Source organism: Meriones unguiculatus (assembly GCF_030254825.1).
Source record: "Meriones unguiculatus strain TT.TT164.6M chromosome Y unlocalized genomic scaffold, Bangor_MerUng_6.1 ChrY_unordered_Scaffold_23, whole genome shotgun sequence".
Lineage (NCBI taxonomy): Eukaryota > Metazoa > Chordata > Mammalia > Rodentia > Muridae > Meriones > Meriones unguiculatus.
In genome coordinates this window covers 810,193-835,412 of record NW_026843709.1, presented here as the reverse complement: position 1 = coordinate 835,412, position 25,220 = coordinate 810,193, and the positions used below count along the sequence as shown (strand labels likewise).

The window sequence follows — 25,220 nt, the reverse complement described above, 5'->3', positions numbered from 1 at the left end:
ATAATGTACTATATCTTTGTGAGGAAAAATGATTCTAAATGTCTGGTTTTCCTCCAAATCTTTCTGAATTCTTTCTCTTGACATAGCTTCCTGAGCCTCAAGCACTCGATAATAAAGTATCACTGTAGAGTTGATATACAGAATCTTTTAGACTTAAACACAGTTTCCAGCAGAGAGTAAACTCCAGAACAGTCCCACCTCCCAGGATGTTTACAATAATCACCATATTCCCTGTGCGGTTTGACGTGATGTGGACCCCACACTCAGTCACTGAATACTTAACAATGTGGCTGTGAGACCCGTCTCACATGGCCACCACAAATGAGAAGCCCTAGTGAGAAGGTTGCTTGTTTTGAATTAAATGTTAATAGCTACCCATTCCTAATGCTACAATGCTGGACAGTCCAGCTCTAAGGTTTTCAAAACAAAAACTTCAAAATTAACTTTTAGCTTGTGAAAATAATCATCAGTCCAGAGTCAATGAAAGCATCACTGACTGTAATTTAAATGCTTTCTAGGGTCAATCAAAAGATTAAGCCATTGTTTACATGTGACATGCTCCAAGTGACAGAAATAGTTCAGAGACCAGTTTAGATGGCCTAACTTTCCTCAGGCTCAAATTCGGAAGGTTCCCATTAAAAAAGAAGGATTGTTATATCCTGCTTTTCTACCTTTCTTAGTATTTAATCACTAACTTCAATTTTAGAAAAACAAAACAAAACACTTACTAAAGCTTATATAAGTAGCAAAAAAGTATGGTACAAATTTTATCAGAGGTCTAAACTCTACCTAGAAAATATGTGAATGTAGAAAAAAGAAGAATGTATGAAAAAAATTAACAGCTGTGGAATTATAGCAATTTCAGGTTTTTTTCCTCATATATTTTCTAGGTTTTCTAAAATGGTAGTAAAAAGCATTACTTTTTAATAAAAATGAGGGGTAATTAGCTAACACAAGTAGACTGGAATATGCTCTAGCACCTTCATTCTGGAACTGAGACTTTTGTATGAAGTGGCCTAGGGAAGTTCTCATTTCTTATTAATCCTGTCTTCTGTCATCTTTTCAAGACAACTAAGCGTTCAGTTGGGACGTATATTTCTACCCCAAACTCTCAATTTATTAAAACGAAGCCGGCTGTAGCTTACCTGCCCATCAGGTATCCAACTGCAGAGGCAGCGTAACAAGCCTACAAAGAAAGGACAGCCGGACTCAGTGAAACACACTGGGTATAAATACGAAAAAGGCCATTACTAAAAGAGAATTTGAGCTGGGCATGGTGGGACACGCCTTTAATTCTAGCACACGGGAGCTAGAGGCATGCAGATCTCTGAGTTTGAGGCCAGCCTGGTTCCAGAAAAGCCAGGTCTAAACAGAGAAACTGTCTCAGACCGAGAGGAGAGAGAGAGAGAGAGAGAGAGAGAGAGAGGGAATTTACATAGTAAAGGATTTAATGTACTCATTTTTATGAGCTGTGATAACCAGAAATTTCAAGGACTGGCTTAAGTATCTAGGTATCTGAATATTAGTTTTTCAAGGAAATTGTCATTACTATCTCTGCTATTCATGTTATCATCTTACAACTGCTTAAGTATCTTTCAAATCAGTAGGAATGTCCTCTTTCTTATTGATCATGTATCTCTTTTCACTCCTCTCTGAAAGGCTAGGCTATTCTATTAGAGCCTGGTCTCACTACCCAGGCTGGCCTTCAATGTGTATGTAGCCTGCGATGATTCACATGTCAGCCTTTCAAGTCCTGGCCGTTTTGATTTTTGTTTGTTTGTTTGTTTTGTTTTTCTCGGTGTTGTTTCCTAGTTCACTAATTTCTGCTTATGCATTCATTATTTAACTTCTTTCCTTGAGTTTGATTTGCTTTTCCTTTCCTGGTATCTTGAAAAATAAGGTGACAGCATTGGTTTTAAATCTTTGCTAATGGATTTACTTCAACTATTTCATCTAAAAAGTATCTTAGCTATATCTTATGAATTATATTTGATATTCATCATTTCATTATCATTTATTAAAAGTATTTTCTATTTCCCACTGTGATCTCTTCAACCCGTTTGCACATTAGGGTCTGTAATGATATCTGTACTTCCATTCCTCATCTGTGTTTTCTCTCTTATCCCTGATCAGTGTGCCTTGAAGTTTTCGGATACTTATATGGACCCTTGAATGCTGCTTCATCTTAAATGTGACTCTTTAGTTGTCTCCCTGTTACTGAGTTCACACCCACATGGTTACATATGGCTTACTGAGTGTTTTTAATTCCTACCAAGCAATCTGGAGAAACTGTCTTTGTGGTCAACATGGTTTTTGTTTGTTTTGTTTTGAGACAAGCTCTCACTTGACTGTAGCCCAGGTTGGCCCTGATTGTACCGGAAGCCTCTTAAATCTCATGAGCTCTGGGATACACTTGGAAGTCACCATGCCTGGTCACTTTTCACTGAGTGTACACTTCATCCAGGTTATAAGGAAGACAGAAAGCACTAGGTTAAAGACCAGGTGCCCAGGAAAAAACGCTGGGTGCATTTAAAAATTATTCTTTGTCTAAACATGATAGTATTGTCTTATCTCTAAAAATAATAGTAAATTGCATAAAATGTTTGCCAAAATTAGTATACTTAGCAATAAAATACAAAACATATACAAAAAGCATGCTCCTCTGGCATATGCCAAAGGTTGAGAAATAACAAATTTTTGTTGTTGTTTAGTTTGGTTTTGTTGCTGCTGTTGTTTTCAGACACGGGTTTCTCTTTGTAGATTTGCCTGTTCTAGAACTCACTCAGTAGACCAGGCTAGCCCTGAACTCAGAGATCCACCTGCCTCTACCTCCTGTGTGCTGTGATTGAAGGCATGTGCCAAATAACAAACTTTATTACCATTAAAAACAAAACAAAAGGCCTCTGCCTTCCTATCAAATCACACCCCTCTCCCAAAGTATACACAGTTCTCAAGTGTGGCAAGCCGTGGCTATTAGGCTATTAAGTTGCCTAGCCTAAAAGATGGCACCTGCCCGATGTACTGACTGCTGATAAACAAGTCCATGTTTGGTCAAGGTGAGCGTGGCACTGACCCATTGGCTGCCTGCTGCAGGTCTGATGAGTGAGCGTGGTTGGCTGTGATTGGCTGATGTGGTTGCCTATATAATTGGGAAGGGCCCGGGGTACTGGGGGAGAAGAAGCTTACAAAGGCCTGAATAAACTGCTTGAGGAAGAGCTGGTGGTTGCGTCTTCCTTGCTGGTCGAGGCGGTCACGACACTCAAGATGCTAAAGTCTGGAGTCAAAGTGCTCTGATTTTGATCCCAGTCCCCTACATTCTACTGTGTGACTTTGACAAATTACTCTGTACACTGACTTCATCATCTATAAAATCCATGTAATTCAGAGCACTGCTATGAGGATGAAATCAGTGATCTCAGACATGTAAAATACTTAGAATACAGTTAACTTCTTGACAATCTGCCTACTTTCTGGCCACATGAGTGTTTTGACTACTCTAGGAGCTAATGAATAATCAAGCAATACCCAAGCATACCTTTCCCTTTAGCACAAACATGCTCTTGAATCCTTCTGATCCATTTCGCATACTCCTTTGAACAACTCCATCATTAAACCCACCATCTTCCCTCCTAAATTGTTCTCCTCTATCTTCAACCTCAGTGAGTAGAATTATCAGTCAGTGATACGAACCCCTAACCTAGAAATCACCTCTACAAGAGCTAGCCTTTTCCTTCCTCATAGGTAATGCCTACTCTTTCTTCATCTTTTGAGGGGATGCTTTCTCTGAAGACTTGTCTTTTTATTCAAATCTGTTGTTGCTCTACTAAGGAATTCCAGAGCACCAGGCATTTTGGGCAGTACCACTGAAATGTAACCCGAACCCTTAGGGCCTCAGCTGACTAGTCTGGCTCCAAACCTGAGATCTTCTGTTTCTCCTGAGTAGATACAGGGATTAGAGTTGTGTGCTGTGGATTTTCTATAACCATCCTCTGGCCTACCTATCCACCCTCACAGCTTGCCATGCCTCTAAGCTACATGGATGCAGCATGACCAGACAGTACCTCTTTGAGCAATCTTTCCTGTCGCAACACAGAGAACCAGTCACCTCCTTCACACTATTCCTTCTATCCATTTCTTTTGTGAGGACCATCATTCTAGACTGTCTCTTTGTGTCTTAGCCCCACTTTCCCCAACTGATCAACTTGGAGTTTAACTCAAAACCTCATTTCTTCTTTAAGTCCCTCTCTTGCACTGCTTACACAACACAGAGCAAGCTCAGCATACTCAGCATGTGTGTAATGCATGAAAAAGACGGGTGGCAAACATACTGCCTCTAGAAAAGTAGTAAAATAGAGATCAACGCTTATACTTTCTCATGCAGGTCAAACTGAAAGGTAGGGATATAGCTCAGCAGCAGAGCTCTTGCTTAGTATGCACAAGATCTTGGGTTCAATTCCCAGCTCTGAAAAAAAGAGGGGTAGAGAGGGGGATAAAAGTGTAAGGCTCACAAATCCAAGTTTTCAGATTAAAAACACTCCCTCTACTCTTCAAACCTTGTCGGTAAGTGTCTCTCAGTTAGTAAACAATATAATGAACGGCCATATCACACAAAGACCTCGATCAAGTCAGCACTGGGAGGCACAAGAACAAATGAAACGCAACTCCCGCTGCACTGGAACTTGGAGAGAAAAGGTGGCAAGAGGGCACAAGAGCAGAGATCAAGGGCAGCTGTGGAGTGAAAACAGGACTCTGCCTCAGCTGGGCGGACACTATTACAAAATAGATTCTTGTTCTTGTCTGTGAGTGCTTACAAATGTGTGCGTGGGTGGGAGGGTGCACGTGTGCGTGCGTGTGCGCACCACGTGTGTGCCCATGGAGGCCAGAAGAAGCCATTAGATCCTCTGGAGCTGGATCGAAGGTTGTGAGCCACCATGTAGGTTGTCAGAAACCAAATCCCGGTCCCTAAAAAAGCAACAAGTGCTGTTAACTGCTGAGCTATTTCTCCAGGGCCAATTCTTGATTCTTTAAATACTTATTTGTGTGTGTGTGTGTCCAGGGCAGAGGACAACATAAGAAGAAGCCATGGAGGCCAGAAGAAGCCATTAGATCCTCTGGAGCTGGATCGAAGGTTGTGAGCCACCATGTAGGTTGTCAGAAACCAAATCCCGGTCCCTAAAAAAGCAACAAGTGCTGTTAACTGCTGAGCTATTTCTCCAGGGCCAATTCTTGATTCTTTTAATACTTATTTGTGTGTGTGTGTGTCCAGGGCAGAGGACAACATAAGTCAGTCTATCTCCTTCATCCTTCCACATTCATCCAGGAGATTACACTCAGTTATCAGGCTTTGTAGCACCAGATTCATGATATTTCTGCTGGTATTGCTGAGAAAGGAAACACTACAAGTGGGTGTATAAAATGTCTGTTTTGCTTTTCCTACTTCCAGATAGGTCCCTGAATGGGTTGGGGCATAATGCGGTGGGAAAGCACTGGACTGGGATTTGAGAGTCCAGAGTTCCAGGGATGGCATTACCATCGCTAATATCTTTCACCTTATGTAGCGTGAGTCCTGGCCTTCAGGCATTTCTCCCACATCTCTCTGAGCCACACAGGTAACAGGAACCACACAGGTAACACAAACACGCACTGATGAAGCAACATGCCTTGTCTAACATTTGGACGTGGTAGCGCACACTACGGTAGAAGGCAGCGAGCACAGATCCTGAACTCCGAATGCCTGAGTGCAAAAGTCACCACCCATGACTCACGTGGGGGCACGTCTGATTTAGTCTTTCGGCACCTCACTTTCTTGTGAAGTAGGATCAACAGCGGTGCGTGCGACGCCTGAGGAGTGATGCCTCACGGTGCGCAGCGTAAAGTTGCCACTCGGCTACCTGTGTCCACACTCACCGCTTGCTCGTTCCTCATCCCGATGTACTTGATGCCCAGTTCCTGGGAAAGCAAGGGCGATTTCGGTCATGGGGATGCCTACCACTCCGAAAATGTACTCCACATCCTCGGGGGGAACAGAGGCATAAAGGTGACCCAGCCTTCCAGCCCTTCCAGGAGGTCCAAAGGAAGGACCACAGGACCCGCCCCCAACTCCTAGCCCTCCGTCTCCATGACAACGCGTGTCCCGTCCCCGCACCCGCTTCCGTAGAGCCTTTCACTCCCGAGGGCTCCACCGTACTTGCGTCTTCAGGGCCTGGGCGATGACTTTAGCACCAGACACCTGCTCCCCGCTTCCGTCGCCAGCCTCTGCCGAGTTACTTCCCGGCATCTTCCATCCCGAGTTACTCCAAGACTCTCTCACAGCCCCGAGCTCCACCAGCCCGACGAGCCTCGGAGCCGCCGCACGCAGCCAGCGACTCCCGCTTCTGACTGACAGGAGGGCAGCCAACCGGTTTAAGCGAAGGGGCGAGGAGGCGGGACTAGGAGGCAGTCCGCGCTGAGGCGGCGATGTAGGCACGCCCACTCTCCAGCCGGTCCTTCCACGACGAGCCCGAGGCCGCCGCCGGGCCCACAGGTGAGAGACTAGCCTCTGAGGCCGCCTGCCGAGCTTCCCTTCTGCGGTGCCGCCTCGGAGCAACGCGGCCCCGCGCACCTCGAGGCTCGAGGCCGACCCTGCGGGGAGGGGGCGTGGCCCCCGCGCGCGTCTCCGCCCCGGGGCTTTAGCTCACCGCGGGCAGGCTGCGCAAAGGCTTCTGGGACGCGACTATCTTAGAGTCTGCAGTTAAAAAAAAATGGCCTTTGGGTCGTGTTGTCATGCTTCTGTGCCCTCTGGTTTCATAAGCTTGTGGTTTTTGCACGCTACAGCATGTGCACCTTACGTAAGTCTGCGAGCAGAGGTGTATTCTTTATCATAGATGATACCGTGCATGCTCGTACCAAGAATGCCCAGAGCATTCTTAACGTCGCAGCTGTCCTGGTGTTTGCTATATTTTGATGTTATTCCAGTTGGGTTTCACAAAGGTCTGTTAGAGCCATAAGCTAATAATTAATGTGTGATTGCTGGACTTTTACCAAAGTAATAATGTTGGTTGTTTTCGACTTACAGGCTCAAGACTAGCCATGTTTAACTCTGACAGTGTCCGCTGTAGTCAATTCATGGCTGCTTTCATCTATTCCTTTCTCAAAACAATCACCGGAAGAACTCTGTGAAGTGCAAACCAAACTCTGATTGGAACAAATCACTGTAATTCAGATTAAGTGAGTTCTGTTTTTTTAAAGGATCTGTCTTTAACTCGACAGTTTTGACCTTTAGCCAAGAGAAAAATCGCTGAACTGGTTCTTGCCTTCACCTTGCAGTTCAAGGTTCAGCATTCCGTGCTTCCTTTGCCTGCAGTTATTCACTGGAAGTGGTGCAAATGCTTCCTCCAAGGCCAAGAGTCATTTCTGCTCCATCCAGCTGCAATAGAAGGATCCCAGGAGCTGTGATTTATACAAAGTCCTCTGTGGAGTTTGAACATGTTAATCATGTTCTCTGTTATTTTCCTTGGCATTGTGCTTGGAATTTTATTTGTTGGATATTTTGTTGTTGAAATTTGGCATTGCAGAGCCAGATATGGTGACTTACACCTTTAATCCCAGTACTTGGGAGGCAGAAGAACATGGATCTCAGTGAGTTTGAGGCCGGCCTGGAATCTTAGTGAGTTTCAGGACATATAGGCTATGTAGAGAGAACATGTCCCAAGAAAGGAAGGAAGGAAGGAAGGAAGGAAGGAAGGAAGGAAGGAAGGAAGGAAGGAATAGAAAAAGGCTTTGACATTTATTACTCAAAGTAAAAAGAAATCTTTTTTTTTAAGTATTAGTAACTGAACCTAGGACCTGTGCATATCAGTCAAGTACTGTACCACTGAACTGTATCTCCAGCCCTAAATTTTACCTTTCTTAAACTACAGAAGGCTAGGGGGTTAGAAAGACGGCTCAGTGGTTAAGAGTGGTGGCTGCTCTTCCAGAGGACCTGAGTTCCATCTCCAGCACGCACATGGTGTCTTACAACCATCTGTAATTCTATTCCAAGGAAAGTGATGCCCTCTTCTGGCCTCTGAGGGTACCAGGCACACACATAGTACACAGACATACATGCAGGCTAAACAGCCATACACATGAAATAAAATAATGATAAAAAGCAAAGAAAGAGCATGGTAGCATGCTCTCCAAAGAGCAAATCCAGTCTTCAGAGTCCACAGAGTGGCTGTTTAGGGATCTAGGTTTGAGATTATGAGGAGTGGCCTGACAACTTTCTTCCAAGTGGGTGAAGATAATATCTAGGTAACCCAGTGATTTGGTAAGAGTTGCACTCAGGTGTGGTGGCGCTTGCCTATAATATCTGTATGCAAGAGTCCAGGGCAGGAGGATCACAAGTTTAACTCCAGCGTGGGCCACAGAGAGAGACACTGTCTCAGCAAGTTGCAGTATTAGACTTAGAGAAGATTAACTTTCAAAAGAAGGCAGCTGGTATAGGTGTGACTGCATAGACCCCCAAGCTGTGGCTTTTATCTCAGTCATTCACACTTAGCTACCCTTGTGCTCATTTATAAGCACCCTCCTGGCTGTGAAAAAATAGTCCACGCTTTACCAAAACATAGTGCTTGGTTATGAAATAAAGAATGAATCAGGGCTATGTGTTAGTCTAACTTCATTTTGCTGTGACAAATGCCGTACTAAAAGCATGTCAGGGGAGGAAAAAGTTTATTTTTTCTTATGCTTCCAAGTCACAGACCATCCTTCAGGGATGTTTGTCAGGGTAGGAGCCGTAGGGAACCGATTTGTTGGCTTGATCTCTGGCTTTCTTCCAGACTCATGCTTAACTAGCTTTCTCATACAGCCCAGGACCATCAGCCTCATGGGCTAGGCCCCTCCTGCACTGATTAATATTTGTCTTGATTCATCCCTCACAGAGGTGCCTACAGACCAACATGGTTAAGGACAGTTACTTTATGGAGACTCATTCCTCTGGTGACTCTAGGCTGTGTCAGGTTGTAGAATGGCTAAAAAAATGAACGTGGCTGACAGTAAGAGAGAATGAAAACTGAGTGCATATCTTCTTCTTTTCCGAGTTTTTTATATTAAGAGAAGGTTTTACTAAGCTGTCCAGGTAGGCCTTGAACTTTTGATCTTCCTGGCTCAACCTTTTGAGTAGCCGAGATTACAGAGCTATGCCACCTGCAAACAAACAAACAAAAAAAAAAAAAAAAAAAAAAAAAAAAACAGAAACAAAAATTAAAAGAAAATCTACACAAAGCACTATTTTTTTTTTTCAAAATAGGGTTTCTCAGTGTAGCCGTAGCTGTCCTGGAACTCACTCAGTAGTCCAGGCTGGCCCTGAGCTCACAGAGATTCACTCGCCTCTGCCTCCTAAGTGCTAGTATTAAAAGCGTGTGCTACTGCTACCTGGCTACAAAGCACCATTTTTAAAACACCACTTAAACTATACTGCAGGAAATGTGCTATAGGAAACACGTCATTAGAGACAGAACAGGTGAGAAATAATGCAATCAAATGGTTGGTTGAGTAAAACAGGTTTAAGTTGATTTTGTTTGCTTCTCATTAAATTTATGAACTGCATAGTAAGTAGCAAAGCTTAGGAATACAGTCAAAGGAGGAAAAAGCAATGGGAAACGACTTTATATTCTGGAGCTATCAAGGACATCTTAATAATAACTCAATACTGAAAGCTCCCAGTGCCTGTCCGTTGAAAAGCTCTGAGCACTTTTCTCCGGTACCCTCTGACCTAGAGAAAGCTGGATTCCCGCCCACAGCCTGAACTTTGCTTAGCAGTTTGATGCACCCACGAACTAGCACTGAAGCAGGGAGCAGTATGGGAAGAAAACAGAAAGGATGTGATTTTCCTGCGTTATCTGTTTGTTTGTTTTTTTTTTTTTTCTTTTAAAAGTAAAGTTGAGAGAGTTTAACATTAGCAATAGCTACCACAATGATTTTCTTTGCTGTACATAACAGAGTGACAACTCCATGTGTGGTATGAGGACATAATAGCTTAGCAACGTAGTGTTTCTTCGTGGAATAAAACTGCAAGGTTCCCGGGGTGTGGTGTTGAACTGGGGACTTTTATCATGAAAGACTTAAGCCCATAAACTTGTTTCTTCATCATGACCTCTGAGTGTCCCTGCCTGACTGTATCTCCCTTCCCATCCCATAGAGGGAGCCATCACTTTGACTTTAATGTGTCTAGTACCTACCTTCATTATCCACTCTTTAAGGGGTCTCAATCTACTTTCTGTTGTAAGAGAGCACATGATTCTAGGTATTACTGATTTACTCTGTGGTGCTGGGGAGGCCATCGCCCTACCCCTGAACTGCATCCCTGTCCCTTCCCCCAGCTTTTTATTGTGAAACAGGGTCTGTGAGCTGCCCAGCCTGACCTTGAACTGGTGATCCTTTTGCTTTAGTGTCCCAACCAGCTGGGGATTATGGAGTCTGCTTTACCAACCCCAGCCAATGCTAAGTAATTTATAAAGATGCTTATTTTTGCCCACTGTTGTAGCAGCTCAGAGGTCTAAGAGTCTGTTGGTAGCAGCATCTGTTTTTGGTGAGGACATCAGAGCAGAAAGACAAGAAGAGAGAAACAGAAGGCCAAGCTAGAAATGGCTAGCTGATTCTTAAACCGAAAGCATTCATGAGGATGGATGACTTGGACGCCTCCCATTAGACCCGCCATACAGCATGGCTGTATTGAGGGTTCTAACTCATGATTTAGGGGAACACTTTAAAACAGTTGCAGACATGTAGGTTACTTACCTTTTCAGGGTATGGGTATTGTACTCTGAACATTTTTGTATGTTTCACACCCGTGTGAGAGTTTCTATGTCAAGTTATTCTCCAAAGTCGAAAGAACTTCCGTTCACATCATTGTTATGTGAGAGATGCCCTCTTCTCTGTCAGCTGGAAACTTAGTACTTTTGTTTGTTTTTGTTTTTGTCATTCTAGCATGGTAGTGCACACCTGTAGTTCTAACACTGGGAGATAGAGCAGAAGGATAAGGAGTTCAAGTTCATCCTCAGCTACCTAGCGAGTTTGATGCCAGCCTGAGCTACATGGTATCCTGTCTCAACATAGGCAGATAGATAGATAGATAGATAGATAGATAGATAAACGAAAATTCAAGAAATGAAAGCTGGGGAGGGCTAGTTAGAAAGGATATTAATACCAGGGAGCAAGGAAGGCTAATAAGGGAGAATATGGTTGAAATGCATTATGTATGCATGTAAAATCTCATAATAAACCCATTGTTACGTATAATTAGCACACACTACTAAAAAAACATTAAAATAAAATTCTAATTCTCTTTGCCAGTTTGACGGGTTTGAAGTGACTTCTCATTTCCAAACATACTCTGACTATGAATGAGGCAGAGTCATGAGGCTCTTCACCTGTCAGTTAACAGCTCATATATGTTGCCCTTTTTTTTTTTTTTTTTACAGGATTGCTTATCTTTTTCTTAATGGTCTATAGACATCTTTTATATATCCTGAATGCAAAATGACTTGTTTTTTAACTTTGTTTACAGTTGTTTGTGAGAAAAAAAGAATTCCCAACCTGCCCAGGCTGATCTCAAACTAGAGATCTCAAACAGTACCCGCAGTTACTGTTACAATGCTGATTTTCACAATTATTTGTGACAACTGTTTTCCATTATGTGTTATTTTTTGTATCTTGTTTTATAAATGGTCCCTAATTTGAGGTTATTAAGCTTTTTCTGTGTCAAGTCTGTTTTCTCTTTTGTATTTGATTTTTTTTTTTTTTTTGGCCTTGTTTGATTCACTGGGCTTTGAACTTGGTATTCTTATGCCTTAGCCTCCTGAGTGTTGGCATCATAGGTGTGTACCACTATGCCAAGATCATTCTTCATACCTAAGTCTCTAGCCTACCTGGTGACCAGGACCAGCAAGTCCTTCTTTAATGACAGGCCCCTGAGGTCCAGGGATGAGGGAAAAAAAATACATTACCAGCCGTGTTGTGGGTGATTAATATTTACTATTGATTTATCTTTTAGTTAAGCAGCAGTTATTCCTAAACCATCTGTATACCCAAATGACTACACAGAGACTAGGATTTATTTAATTAACCTAGAGCACAATGCTGGGCAGTAGTTACTCCATCCTAAACCTCCAAGCCCGCATAGTTTCCTACCATTCTGATTTCACCCCTTATACTTGCTTTTAGTCACATTTTAGGTCCAGTTCACTTTTCCTTATGATTCCAAGTCCTCTCATGCCAACCTCTGCTCCTCTTCTCTTGCTTCCTTCCCCTCCCCTCCGGACCAGGGTGTCCCACCCTATCCTCTCCATTGCACAGCACTGGCTGGATGTTTAATTGTTTAATTTAATATAGAGAACAAATGGTGGCATGTTTACACAAACGTGAGACAGGTGATGCTTAGAATAAGCATCACAATGCAATGCCCATATTGAAACCAGATAGTGGGGGAGAGAAATCAGCATTTGAATGAACAAGGGTACATTCCACAAGAATATATACCAACACAGCTGGAGAGATGGCGCAGCAGATAAGAGCACTATTCTTCCAGAGGCTCAGTTTCGAGCACCCACATGGCAGCTCACAACTGTCTGTAACTCCTGTAGCAGGGCATCTGACACCCTCACACAGACATACGTGCAGTCAAACAGCAATGTACGTAAAGTAAAAAGAAATAACTTATTTGAAAAGAAATACATTATCGTCTCTTCATTTCACAGGGTGAGATGAGGCAGAGGTAGCAGAAAGCTGTCATACAAGGGGACGGTGTCAGCAGGAAGCCAGGAAAGCGGGTTGCACAAAGGGAACACAAGCGTGTCGTAGTCAAAGCACCCTCAGCAGTGTGAGGACTGATAACTCCACTTTCTTCAGGGGAAAAGCTATGTTCCCAGGAACCAAAACCCTCCCTCCTTCCAGGTCCTGATACCAGCCACAGACCAGATCTTGCCAAGAGTGTCCGTGGGCAAGGACACAGAACTAGCATTCTCTTTGCCTTTTTTAAGGGCCTCTGAGAAAGCCTTGGACTAACCTGGCTCCCAACAGCCAGGAAATACACACACACATACACACACACACACTGGGGTGGGAGTAGAGGAAGGAACCAGCATTTGTCATTTCTCTATAATATCTTTATCAATTAGGTTTGCTTGGACATCTATCCACCCCTAATTTAGTGGTTAAAAGACTACCGTCTATTTAACATGTCTGCGAACCTGGGTTCCGCTGCCTCATTCATGTGGTCGTTTGCCTGTCACCTAGATTACTCTTCTTACACTGGCAGTTGACCAACAGGGTTGCCACTCTGGCCACCTGGCACACCTGCCACTGAAACTCGCACCTCCCTCATCTAGATACCTTGTTTCTTCACAGGCTGTAGACTGGAAGGAGACCCATTGTGTAAGCCTTTGTATGTTCCGTAATGTCCCTTAGACACAGCAAGTCACATGGCTGAACTTATACTAGACTCTGGGTTAAATTACATTATGAGGGAATAGAGAGGGAACTAATTGATTGCTTTTTATAATAGTCAGTTTATCTTAAGAGTTGTTCAAGCACCACTTGTAACAGTTCATTCTTATTCCAATAATATACAATGTCACTTTAGATACTTATCAAGGTTTATACACGTATTACTTTTCTCTTGCTCTAATAAAATACCATAACAAAACGTAACATCAAAAAGAAAGAGTGTGTTTTGGTGTACAGTTCCGGAGGGGTAGAAGCTATGGCAGGAAGGACATGGTGCAGGGTAGGCATGCTTCCTCTGCAAAGACTCCACCTTCTAAAGGCACCATTACCCTCCCCAAACAGTGCCATCCACAGGGGCCAAGTGTGCACACACATGGGGTACATTTCAAATTCAAATCTAGTGTGTGTATGTGGGGGAAGTTTAGTATAAACATACTCAACATTTTTAAATATAAAATTCAGATCTAATTGCCCCCCCCCCCCACTAAGACAGGGTTTCTCTGCGTAGTGTTGGCTGTCCAGGACTCGCTTTGTAGACAAGGCTGGCCTAGAACCCACAGAGACCCGCCTGCCTCTATCTCCCTGAGTGCTGGGATTACAGGCATGAGCCACCAAGCCCGTTTTAGCTGGCCTTCTTACATCTGGCAAAACCATGATTTTATTCAAGATGGTTCATTGGCCAGCCGCCCTTGTAAGTGGAAGAGGCTGCCAGGCAGAGCTTTGGGAACAGTGTCAGTGGTCCTGGGCAGTATCTCCCTACTTGTGCACCACACAGTGCCTACAGTGAGAGCTGCCATCTCGCCACCACAGGTAATCCTGCAGATGGAAGTCGTGTGCAAGACAGTGAGGCGGAAAGAGAGGCATGTGGGCCCTTAACAACCCCTGAGTCTCTCACAAGAGACATGTTCTTCTGCTATGTCCCGGGCTGCTTCCAGGAGCAGTGGGGTGCTCTACTCCTTCATACCTCCCTCCAGAAACCACCTGGGATCACTTAGCAATTGGAAGATGAGGTGGGGGGGAGAGGGATGGTGGGACCCTGACAGGATAGGGGTAGTGGTTGTTTCATAACTATTTCTTCTGTGGTTGTCGCCTTAGCTCAGTTTTTCTCTTTATCTGTAGTTTTAGTGATGTTAGTGTTTGTGTGTGTGTGCAAGAGAAACAGGGACAAAGGGAGAGAGAATTGTGTGCCTGTTTTTTCTGGAAAGAACCTTGCTGTGTAGGGCTAGCTCAGGCTGCTCTGGAACTCAGTACTTAGCAGCCCACGCAAATGCTGAACTCACTGCAGTCACCCTGTCTCAGCCTACCAAGTACTGGAGATGTTTTTGTTTGTTTTTTTTGGGGGGGGGGTTGGTTTGTCTGAGACAGGGTTTCTCTGTGTGCAGGCCTGGCTGTCCTGTAGACACTGTGTAGACCAGGCTGGCCCGGAACTCAGAGATCTGCCTGCCTCTGCCTCCCCAGTGCTGGGATTAAAGGTGTGCCCCATCCCCACCCGGTGATGTTTTCTAGGAGAATCCTCATTTTAGCTAAGTTTTTTCATTATTTTCACTTTTTGTACTTATTTCCTCTGTGTTATTGCTTGTTTTTGCATTTCTCAATTTTCTCCATAATTAGGTTAGCTGATAATGCTCTATTTCCTTTTCTTTTTATCACAGAACTTTATTCTCAGTTTCCATTTTCTCACTGAATTTCCACGTTTATTTCCTGCTGTCTGCTTCTGTTAGCACTACACTGCTCCTTCCCATTCTTGGGACCTTCGGCTGTTTTCTCACTTCTGCATTGCCAAGTTTATAACATTTGCATGCTGTTCTATAAACGGAATCCTCGTGTTTATTGTATAGCTGAGGCTTCTGCCTTAGTCTTTCCATCCACTTCCTGCTCAGCAGAACTTTAGCTTCAACATATTTTTTCTTTTCAAGAAAGGCTGATGAAACTAATGAGACCAAGAGTCCTAAGTTCTTAGGTTTTCAAACTCCTCATCAGTCACTTTTAGAGTTTGACCAAATCTTAACATCCTGTAACAGTTCTAAGTCAGAGTTTCTTTTTTAGAAATGAATCTGTAGGCTTTTGCCAACATTGATGTTATTATGATAGTGTGAGAACAGCCTGAATGTTGGCCCTTAAAAATGTCTTTTTTCAGGGCTGGAGAGATGGCTCAGTGGCTAAGAGTACTTACAGCTCTTGCAGAGGTATGGGAGGCTGATCTAATGCTAATTACTGGCCCTCAAGATCTGGTTACTGACCGCTGCTACACCCATCCTTGTTTGTGTAAACCTGCCTAAAACATTATACCTGATTGGTTCATTAAATGGCCCATACCTGGGCAGGGCAGAATAGGGAGGCATGGCCAAGGTTCCCGGGCTTCAGAGAGAATCACAAGAAACAGATGGCCGGGAAGAGAGGAAGGAGAACACCACCATGAGTTAGTATGGAGAAAAAAGCATGTGAGCCGGGAGTAAGGACTCCAATAATGGCATGAAAAGCCCCAGATGAAGAACATAAGAACCATGGGATTATGGACGAAAGGTAGTCCAGATAGGGAGCATTAAGTTGGATGGCATTGGATGGGGGCTGGGAGATGGATGGTGAGGATATTGAGGTGGTGTGAGTGAAATATCTGCCCGGCCCAAGGTAAATAAGGCGATTGTAAAATCTAACAGTTATCTGTGTCTTATTATTTGTGATATCAGGTTAAATAATACCATCGTGATAATCTTAGGGCTAATGATAATAAACATTATATAGCCCAACACATTTTTTGAATTTTCTACAATGCAGAGGACCTAGGTTTATTTGTCAGCCCTCACGTGGTGGCTTATGACCTTCTGTAACCCCAGTTCCAGGGAACCTGACACCCTCCTTTGGCCTGTGTGCACACTCCACATACATGATGCGTAAACATACATCTAGGCAAAATACCCATGCACATACAATTAAATACATAAGTCCTTGTGAAAAACTGTCTTTAGCTAGCTGTAGTGGTCCTGTAGTCCTAGCAGGAGGATTTTGAGGCAGGAAGATCCTGGGTTTGAGGCCAGCCCAGGCTACATAGAGACACCTTGTCTCAGAAAACAAACCGAACAAAAATGCCTTTGATCTTTTGATTTAGCCCTCAAATGACTCTTCATCCCAGGAAACACTTTTTCTAGGCGTAGTCTTCCTTTCTTGGGCTGTCTTTCTGGTCATTCAAATCTGCTTGTGTTCCTGGAGAACAGTCTTCAGTTACATCCTTAAACATTTGTTCTGACCTGTTATGCAGTATTTATTGTACTAAAAATTGTCTTAGTACCAACTAGACAGCTCTAAATAAGATTCATTCACCATCTGGAAGTCTCTGTGGGTCGGAGTCTGGGTGTGGCTTAGAACCTGTTTTGTATCTCACTCTCCCTGCTGAGGGAAGGTGTCATCCAGTCTCCAAATGCTGTTTGAAGAATGACTTTCTCGAAGCTTTAGGACTCATGGGGACTTGCGTGTGTAAGGACAGCAGGAGTGTGTCACTTTTAAAGCAGCTGGCTTCTTTTAAAGGCCTGTAGACTAGGTACATCTCTTTGGATGAGCAGAATTGACTGGCTTCTACTGCACCGTGAAATCCCTCGAGTTTCGTCCATTGTTGGCTAGGAGCAAAACGTCATTTCCACATGCACAGGAGGAAAAGAGGCTTGCCTATACAGGGGGTCCCTGTGGTGTACCCACCACACCAGTCCTCTGCTTTCCCGGCTCTCCCGTAACCCTTTCATTGGAGCTCATCTAGCTGTCACCCCTTCTCTAGGCTCCCTTTTAGGTCTTTATTCCTGTCCATGCTGCTCGTTTTTCTAATTCTTGACCATCTCTATCATGTCCTTTATTTAGAGTGTCATCTAGTTCCTTTGACTGTTTCTGTATTTGCCTTAAATGTGTTGGAGGGAGCTGCACAGGCCACATCTGGAGGCCAGAGGTGGACATTAGGAGTATCAGGTGTCTTCCTCTATTGCTGTCCAGAATCTCTCACCTGGAACTTGTGGATTCAGCTAGACTGGCTGGCCAGGAAGCACCTGGAGCTGGTCCGTCTCCACCCTCGAACCACGCTGGGGTCCGAGATGCACATCAACACTCTGGGCTCTTGTGTGGATGTGGGATCTGAACTTGGGTCCTTGTGCTGTGCACAGCCACTTTACCCATGGGGCTGTTTCTCTAGCTTTACTTTTCTTTATATTTATTCCTGCTTCTTTTTAATCCCTGTCAGGTGACATTTCAATTTTGTCTTCCTTCCTATTTTCCTTCCCTTCCCCTTTCTTCCTCCGCCTCTTCTTCCTTCCCTTCCTCCTCTTTCTCCTCTTCCTTTTAATGCTTTTATTTCTCGTCTATTTTGTGCTGGTCTTTTAATATAAAATTAGCAGTTGTTACTTTCTTTTCATTCATGGCAGTGTTTACTTGCAGTTTTTGTGTGGCAATTTTCTGGTGAGTAACCTCCAATTTATTTTCTTAAACTATTTTTCAAATAGCTTCAACTCTTTGTCTACTGGTTTCCAAGTGAGCGACTCCATGCTGTGCTGGTTGGGTTTGTTTGGAGGAATTTATGTGGGAAGTAAACAAGGCTATGTGTTTGATAGTTACCTTCTCCCAGCACTTGGAAGATATCTCACTCCTTTCTCCGATATTGAAACGCCTGCTAGTGTTCAGATCACCATAAAAAAAAAATCACTGTATCATTTTTTCAAATGAAAAGATGATGTAGGGTGAGGGCAGCGGGTGCCAGATATGTGTGTGGAGGTTCTAAGAGTGGCGCCCTGAGGTTGGCTCACTCCTTTCGTCACTAACTGGGATTTGTGAAGTGAACTCAGGTTGCCACAGCTTTGCCCCCTGAGCCATCGAGACGATCCTAAATAACTGTATCTTTAAAGATCATTGCTTTCCCGTGCTTCCTTCTGCATCTTCTTCTTAAAATCTTCAGGGAGCCACGGGTTTGTAATACTTTGTCTAGCTGTGGGGTTCTTCTTCCTCATCCTGAATTTATTACTTCTGCCTTCCATTATTGAACTTGGGCCCTTATTCCTGTGTGTGTCACTTTCTCTATTTACTGCTTCTTAGGAGTATTGTGAGACGTCATACGGATTTTCCCTGTCTCCCATCCTCTTTCTTTGTTGCTGTCATTTTTATGCTATATATTTTTTTTTTAATTTAAAGATTAAAAAAAATTATTTAATAGGTATTTTGCCTGAATAGGTCTATGCACCACATGCATGCAGTACCCAAGAAGGTCAGAAGAGGGCATGAGATCCTCTGAAACTGGAGTTACAGGTGGTTAGCAGCCGCTGGGGTGGAAACCCAGGTCCCAGGGAGCAGCAAACAAGTGCTCTTAACCCCGGAGCATCATTCCAGCCCCTCTGTGCTGTTTCAAGCGCTATTTGTTAGCGGCTCTAATCCACATAGTTTAGAAACCTCTCTACCTGACTGATGTAATGGTATCTTACTCTTTGATCCACTGAGAACTACTTTAGTTGTCATCAATGGATTTAGCAGTTTTCGCTTGTGTTACAATCATCTGAATTTGTTGGGGTCCCATTTTGCCGTCTTCTTTTTACTCTCTTGAGTAATAATTTCTTTCTGTGTTTTGTAGTTTTGAACATTTTATTGGCTCTAATTGTGGGGCTGTCCTGAGTGGCCTGGGTGAAGAGTCCTAGGGTTGTCGGCTGGCTTTTCTAGGCCTCTCAGGACTGTGAACATCTTCAGCACTTCCTGCCCTTTTATCTTGTTACCTGGGTTGTGTGTATGGTCCCAATTTGGATTTCAAACTCAACGTAAACAAAAGCTTTGGTTGTAACATCTCTGGAGTGTGGGATGCATAGCCTCACCTTGCTATGGTAGGCTGCCAAGAGACAGAGGGCAACACAAGACACAAGGTTTACTGAAACTTATTAACAAGGAGAGTCCAGCAATGAGGGGCTGGAGACGTGACATTTCCAGATGGTCCAGCCTCCTCACACTGCTTACTGAGGGAAAGGGTTGCCTAGCCGACTAAGCATTGCTCTGTCTTACTGACTTTGTTTCCTGGTGGCCAGCATCCCAAGGTCACGCTGCCTTTAGAGGGTGGCTAAGGGAACAAGTTCTCCCTGCTTCTCATGGGTCACAGCACCGGTCTGTCGGTTCCCAGTGTACTACGGAGTCAGCGTCCTTGTGGAAACCGCTTCTCAGAGCATTCTGGTCTGGTGCTTCACCATTGTCTCTTTTTACCTTGCAGGAGCTCTGGGGTCAGAAGTGGGTTAATTCTCAGGGATTATACTGAGGGACACTTTCCCCTTTTCCTGGGGTGGTGGGGTGCTGGTGGTTTTATTGTCCCACTCAGAGCCTGCGATGAGAGAGTTTCCAGATGAGTTATTTGTCTAGGCAAGCAGGTGTTTGTGTTTTCTGTCCTTTCAGTGAGGGAATTATTCCTCAAGCCTTCTCCTCTACATGCACAGATCTCACAGCAACCCTGAGCTTCTTTTCCTAAACTTCACTGGGCATGGTGGCACACGCCTATAATTCCAGCAGTCGGGACCTGGAGGCAGGCAGATCTATGTGAGTTTGAGACCAGCCTGGTCTACAAAGTGAGTGCAGGACTGCCAAGGCTACACAGAGAAACCCTGTCTCAAAAAAAACAAAACAAAACAAACAACAACAACAAAAAACAAAAAAGCCTAAACTTCTTAGATGCCAAGACTGGGAAATGTCCCAATCTTACCTCACCATTCTGGTCTCTAATTTCTAACTTATTTTCTATTTAAAAGACTTTATTTTTAAGAGCATCTTTAGGCTCCTGACTCATGAACAACTCGTATCTTCATCAACATCCCAGACCAACCTCCTTTGGCACAGTTGATGAGCCTGCACTGACCCCATCCTCTTCCTCCAAAGCCTGCAGTTTACACTAGGGTTTACCCTGCCCATATTGTCTTTTGGTAATGGATGCAGTGGTTATGGTTACTATGCTTTGGCAAGCCAGCAGTCTGCCAGGCCTGGACTCAGGCACACATAGTGGTGAGCGAGGCTGCTCTCTCTCCACGAGACGCTGGCTGCCAGTCTCTGCTGTGATCCACAGGTGACAGGGCTCACTTGTCAGCAGAGGGCAGGGCTACTGCCCACCCCGTGGGTCCCTGCTGGCCAAGCATAGCTGTCAGGTGTTCAGCTCTGCTTTTCCAGCCGTGTGGTACTTCTGTGATAAAAACACCACAGCCGAAGCAATGTATAGAGAAGTTAGTTTGGCTTACATTAAAGAGCCCATCATGGCGGGGTAACATGGAAGCAGGACACCTGGGAGGCTGAGCGAGCCAGTCTTCATTCACAGAGACAAAGCAGGGAAAGCAAACAGGAAGTCGCCTGAGACCATGACCTCTCAAAGGTCCACCACCTCTCAGTGGCGTATTTCCTTCATCAGGGTTGCACCACCTCTCCAGACAGCAACACCAACCGGGAAACGAGGATTCGGATATCCAAGCCGAATTCTCAGTCATGGCTTTGAATCCCACCCTACTCCCTTTCCTTTTGTAAGGTACCCTGTTCCTGTGTTTACATCCTTGTCAGCGGCCCACCGTCTGTTTCAGCATTTCCTTACTGAGCTTTTGTTGTTGCTCGTTTGTTTGTTTTCAGACAGTCTCGCTGTATGTGTTTGCCTGGTACTGACAATCCTCCCTTTCCTGGCTTCTTGAGTCCATACATTTGAAGCTTCTGTTGCCAGATAAGGATGAGAGATTGTCTCCCCAGCCATCTCTATTCTAGTAATGAGCTTCTAAAGGATTTCTGTCAGCAGTTTTTTGGTTTTGGTCAATTTCATCACTTTCAGTACTTTATTAGAATGTCCCTCTTGCTTATCTTACCCGTTTCCCCAGTGTCTATTCTTCCAAAGCGGAAGCCTCATCATAGCTGTAGTTCTCGAAAGCGCGGTTCTGACCTCTGCCCTCTCCTCAAGCTTTGGTGTTGACTTTGTAGCATTCTCGTCATTTCTGTTGTTGCTGAGCCATGACAGTATGTGCTGGCAAAGCAGGCACAGTACCCAGGCGTATAGTAATGAGCTGTGGCTGTGGGAAGGCCACTCAGTCAGTCTGGAGCCAACGGAAAGGCTTCGTTCCAGCCGGCCGGACGACACTCAGGTGTTCAGGACCAAAGCACAGTGGCAGGTGTTGGGAGTACCAGGCTTCTGAAGGCCGAAACCACAGGGTGCTGTCTCTCTCAGTGGTTGCAAGGGGAGGTTTTGCGCCAGCAAACAGTCTAACAGAAGATAAGATGTGTCCACACACAGGCAGTTTAACAGAAGCTAATGTACATTATCTGGGGCATCTTGAGCTGGGTTCCTAGAAGAGAGCTGGGTAGTTTGTCTCAGGACTTACCGTCAGGGAGATCAAATCTGAAGTGGCCTCAGCAAGAATACAGGGTGGAGGGTCCTCTGCACTGTCTCATCCTGTCACAATCCGAAGAGCAGAGCGCCGTCCTCAAGTTGACAGTAGAGCTAAGTCTTGGACTGTCTGTATCCTTGTCCCCTTGACCTTGGATTGAGGACTTCACCTCTGCTACTCAGGCTCTCCCGCCAGGTGAGGTGGGGTGGCTCGGAAGCTTGAGAGGGCCGGAGTCAGCACTCCTCTTCCTCCAGGTCAGTGAGATGCAGATAAAACCTGCCGAGGATAAGCACTGATAAAGTGGTTTCTTCTCAGGGTGGGGCTGCTCCAGAACAGAACCTCTGGCTGCTCTCCCCTGGCCCTCGGGAAGGAAGGGCTCTCTAATCATTACCGTGAAAATCGGTACAACAACTACAGGCACACTCACACTGACTCCTGGGTCTGACCATCTCAGCCTCCAACACCCAGCTCTTGCAACCCTAAGTTACGGGTTTGGCTTCCTGCCAGGTTCTCAGGGTCTTTCTGCCAGGTTCTGAGGGAGTTTCTGCTCCTTGGCCTCTCTGGTAAGGTATGGTTCTCCACATCTGCCCGTATGTTAATGTACAGCCGGGGGCAGTGCTCAGCTGTGGGGCCTCAGTTCTCTGCCATGGCTGAGGGGAGACCCTGCTGCCCAATTTGCCCAGCTCTTGTTAGGATACGAGCTATGGTATCTGTGCTTCCTGTGGCCAAACTAGAAACTGGAACTCTTTGCTATTTTTTAAGTGGTTTTGATTTATTAGAAAAACATTGTAATGAGAAATGGGACCATCCCAAATTAGAAAGAAAAACAACTGGACCTTGAATAAGGGGCAGCTAAAAAGAAAGAGCAAGTCAGGCAATTTAGGGGAGGACTGTCCTTGAAGCTGTAAGCGGCCTGCTACAGAACCGAGAGATGGGAGAAGAGGGGAGGACTGTCCTTGGAGCTGTGAGCTCCCTGCTACAGCTGCCAACCACATAACTGCTATCTTTTCTGCTAACTAATCAATGTAAAGGCCTGATTTTTTAGGAATAAAAACTCTGTGCTTTGTATGCTCGGGGTCGTCTCCTGCTTTGAAGGGATGACCCCCATCGCAATCGGAATAAACTGCCTCTTGCTTTTGCATGGAACCACGGTCTGTGAGTCACTTTGGGGGAGGGAGCGGTACGGACCCTGCACCGGGAGTGCAGGTTTTGCAGTAACACTTAAGAAAACATTTTGTTTTTTGAGACAGGTTTTCCCTGTGTAGCCTTGGCCATCCTGGACTCTCTTTGTAGACCAGCTTAGCCTGGAACTCTGCCACTGCCTCCCTGAGTGCTGGGATTACAGGCGAGTGCCACCATACTTGGCTCAGAAACCAATTTTTGAAAAGATAAGCTCTTTGACATAACCAGGCTGGCCTCAAAATCATGGTGACCCACCTGCCTCTGCCTGCCCAGAGCTGGAGTTAGAAGTATGCGCCAACATGCCCAGCTAAGAAGACATTTTAAGTGACCCCAGCACAGGAAACAGAGGCAGGAGGATTACTGCAAGTTCAAGGCTAGCCCTATCTATATGGTGAGCACATGTCTCAAAATAAAACCAAACCACAAAATATTGTGGGTTGCCATGAAAAACCTGCCTGCATTCACTCTCTTTTCCAGTGTTTGCTGACGTGCCCGCATGCTTTTATTCAGTGGTTATCACAGCAGCCACAGGCAGCTTCCTCCTGTAACTCATGCTAAGCATAGTTCATTATCAGGGTCTTCTTTAAAGCTTCTTTCTTTCTTTCCTTCTTCCTTCCTTCCTTCCTTCCTTCCTTCCTTCCTTCCTTCCTCTCTCTCTCTCTCTCTCTCTCTCTCTCTCTCTCTCTGTGTTTGGTTTTTTGAGACAGGGTTTCTTTGTGTAGCCTTGACTGCCCTTGACTGTACATTCCTATTGTTTATTGTTCTGCTTATCACTTTCCTCTGTTGACATGATCTCCAGGATCAGCCAAGGCAGTTCATTAAACACTGAGCACTCTACATTAAGCTTTATTTTCAACTTATAGGTGAAGGAATGAAAGCTTAGGTCTGTCTATCTATCTATCTATCTATCTATCTATCTATCTATCTTGCGTTGTTTGAGACAGGGTTTCTCTGTGTAGCCTTGGCTGTCCTGGACTCCCTTTGTAGACCAGGCTGTCCTCACCTGCCTCTGCCTCCCCGCATGCTGGCATTAAAGGCATGCGCCACCACGCCTGGCTGAAAGCTTAGTTTTATAACCTTATTATACTGAAGGATCAGCTGGCTTTAAACTTCTGGATACTGAAACCTGAAAGCATGTTTTGCTTACGTTCACGGATGCTGTGCGTGCAGCACCCTCAGACTTCATCTGAACAACATCCTGAGCTGCACAGCAGATGTGACTCCGAGTAGACTCTCAGGCTTATTTATGCCAGAAAGGTATCACCACCATCACTTTGCTTGCTTGCCTTAATTTTGTTATAAACTTAAAATTTGGGAAGGTACCAGTTTGAATTTTTGTTTTGTAGGTAAGTTCAAAGGCTTTTGAAGTGTTTGTTTATTATTCACTTTCTTGTGAAAATCTGTTCTCCATTGTCTATTTAAAGTGCTGTCTTTTTTCTTCCTTTCTTTCTTTGCTTTTTTGTTTTTTTTTTCAAGACAGGGTCTCTCTACATAGCCCCGGCTATCTTGTAGGCCAGGCTGGCCTCAAACTCACAAAGATCCACCTGCCTCCTAGTGCTAGGATTAAAGGTGTGTATCACCACCGCTTGGCCTTTTGTGCTGTCTTGATGTCTATATTTTGCATACAGATTTTTGTCAGTCTGTTCTACAATCATTTTAGCTTTTGTTAAATTTTACAATCATTTAACATTTGTCCCAAATATCTGAAGTTCATTTCCAATTTATGACATATTAAATCCAAATTAGGAGTGGTTTGTTTGTAGGTGTCATGAGGTGTTTGAGCTCATTTTCAATTTGTTATTTAATCTCCCAGGTTTGCTAATTCAGGCAACCTTTCCTCTTTTTTTTTTTTTTTTGAGTCTGGCATAAAAAGACTGTGTGGGCTTTTGGGAAGATGGCATGGGTGAAATCCTGGCTGCGGCTTAAGTCCCCTTCTAGCTAAAGGGTAACCTTCCTCCAACCCAGGAGCTAGAATGCCTTCCTCTGCTCTGTAGTTAATGCTAAGCAGTGTAGAGCCTACCACTTTCATGGAAGAGACTGAAACCTCCCTTCTCAGCAATATCCCCAGCACCTCGGCATGCCCCAGATCTGGAGGACGTGGGCTCAAGCTTGATAAAGCAGCAGGATTTGAGAGGACCAGCCGCACACCTGTCTGGAAGCACAGGAGAGTGGGACTTGTATTGGGACCTGCATGCAGCTGTCTGAGTTGGGACCTTTGCTACAGAAAAA

General features: G+C 44.6%; 1 protein-coding gene across 1 annotated transcript in view; it reads left to right on the top strand.

Moving 5' to 3' along the window:
* Positions 1-6,487: 6,487 nt before the first annotated feature.
* LOC110543129 (biotinidase-like) overlaps positions 6,488-25,220 on the top strand; it is a 38,030-nt gene continuing 19,297 nt past the window's right edge. Inside the window, 1 exon segment of the mRNA XM_060376825.1 lies at positions 6,488-6,523. The gene's annotated coding sequence lies outside the window, so the exon portion shown is untranslated.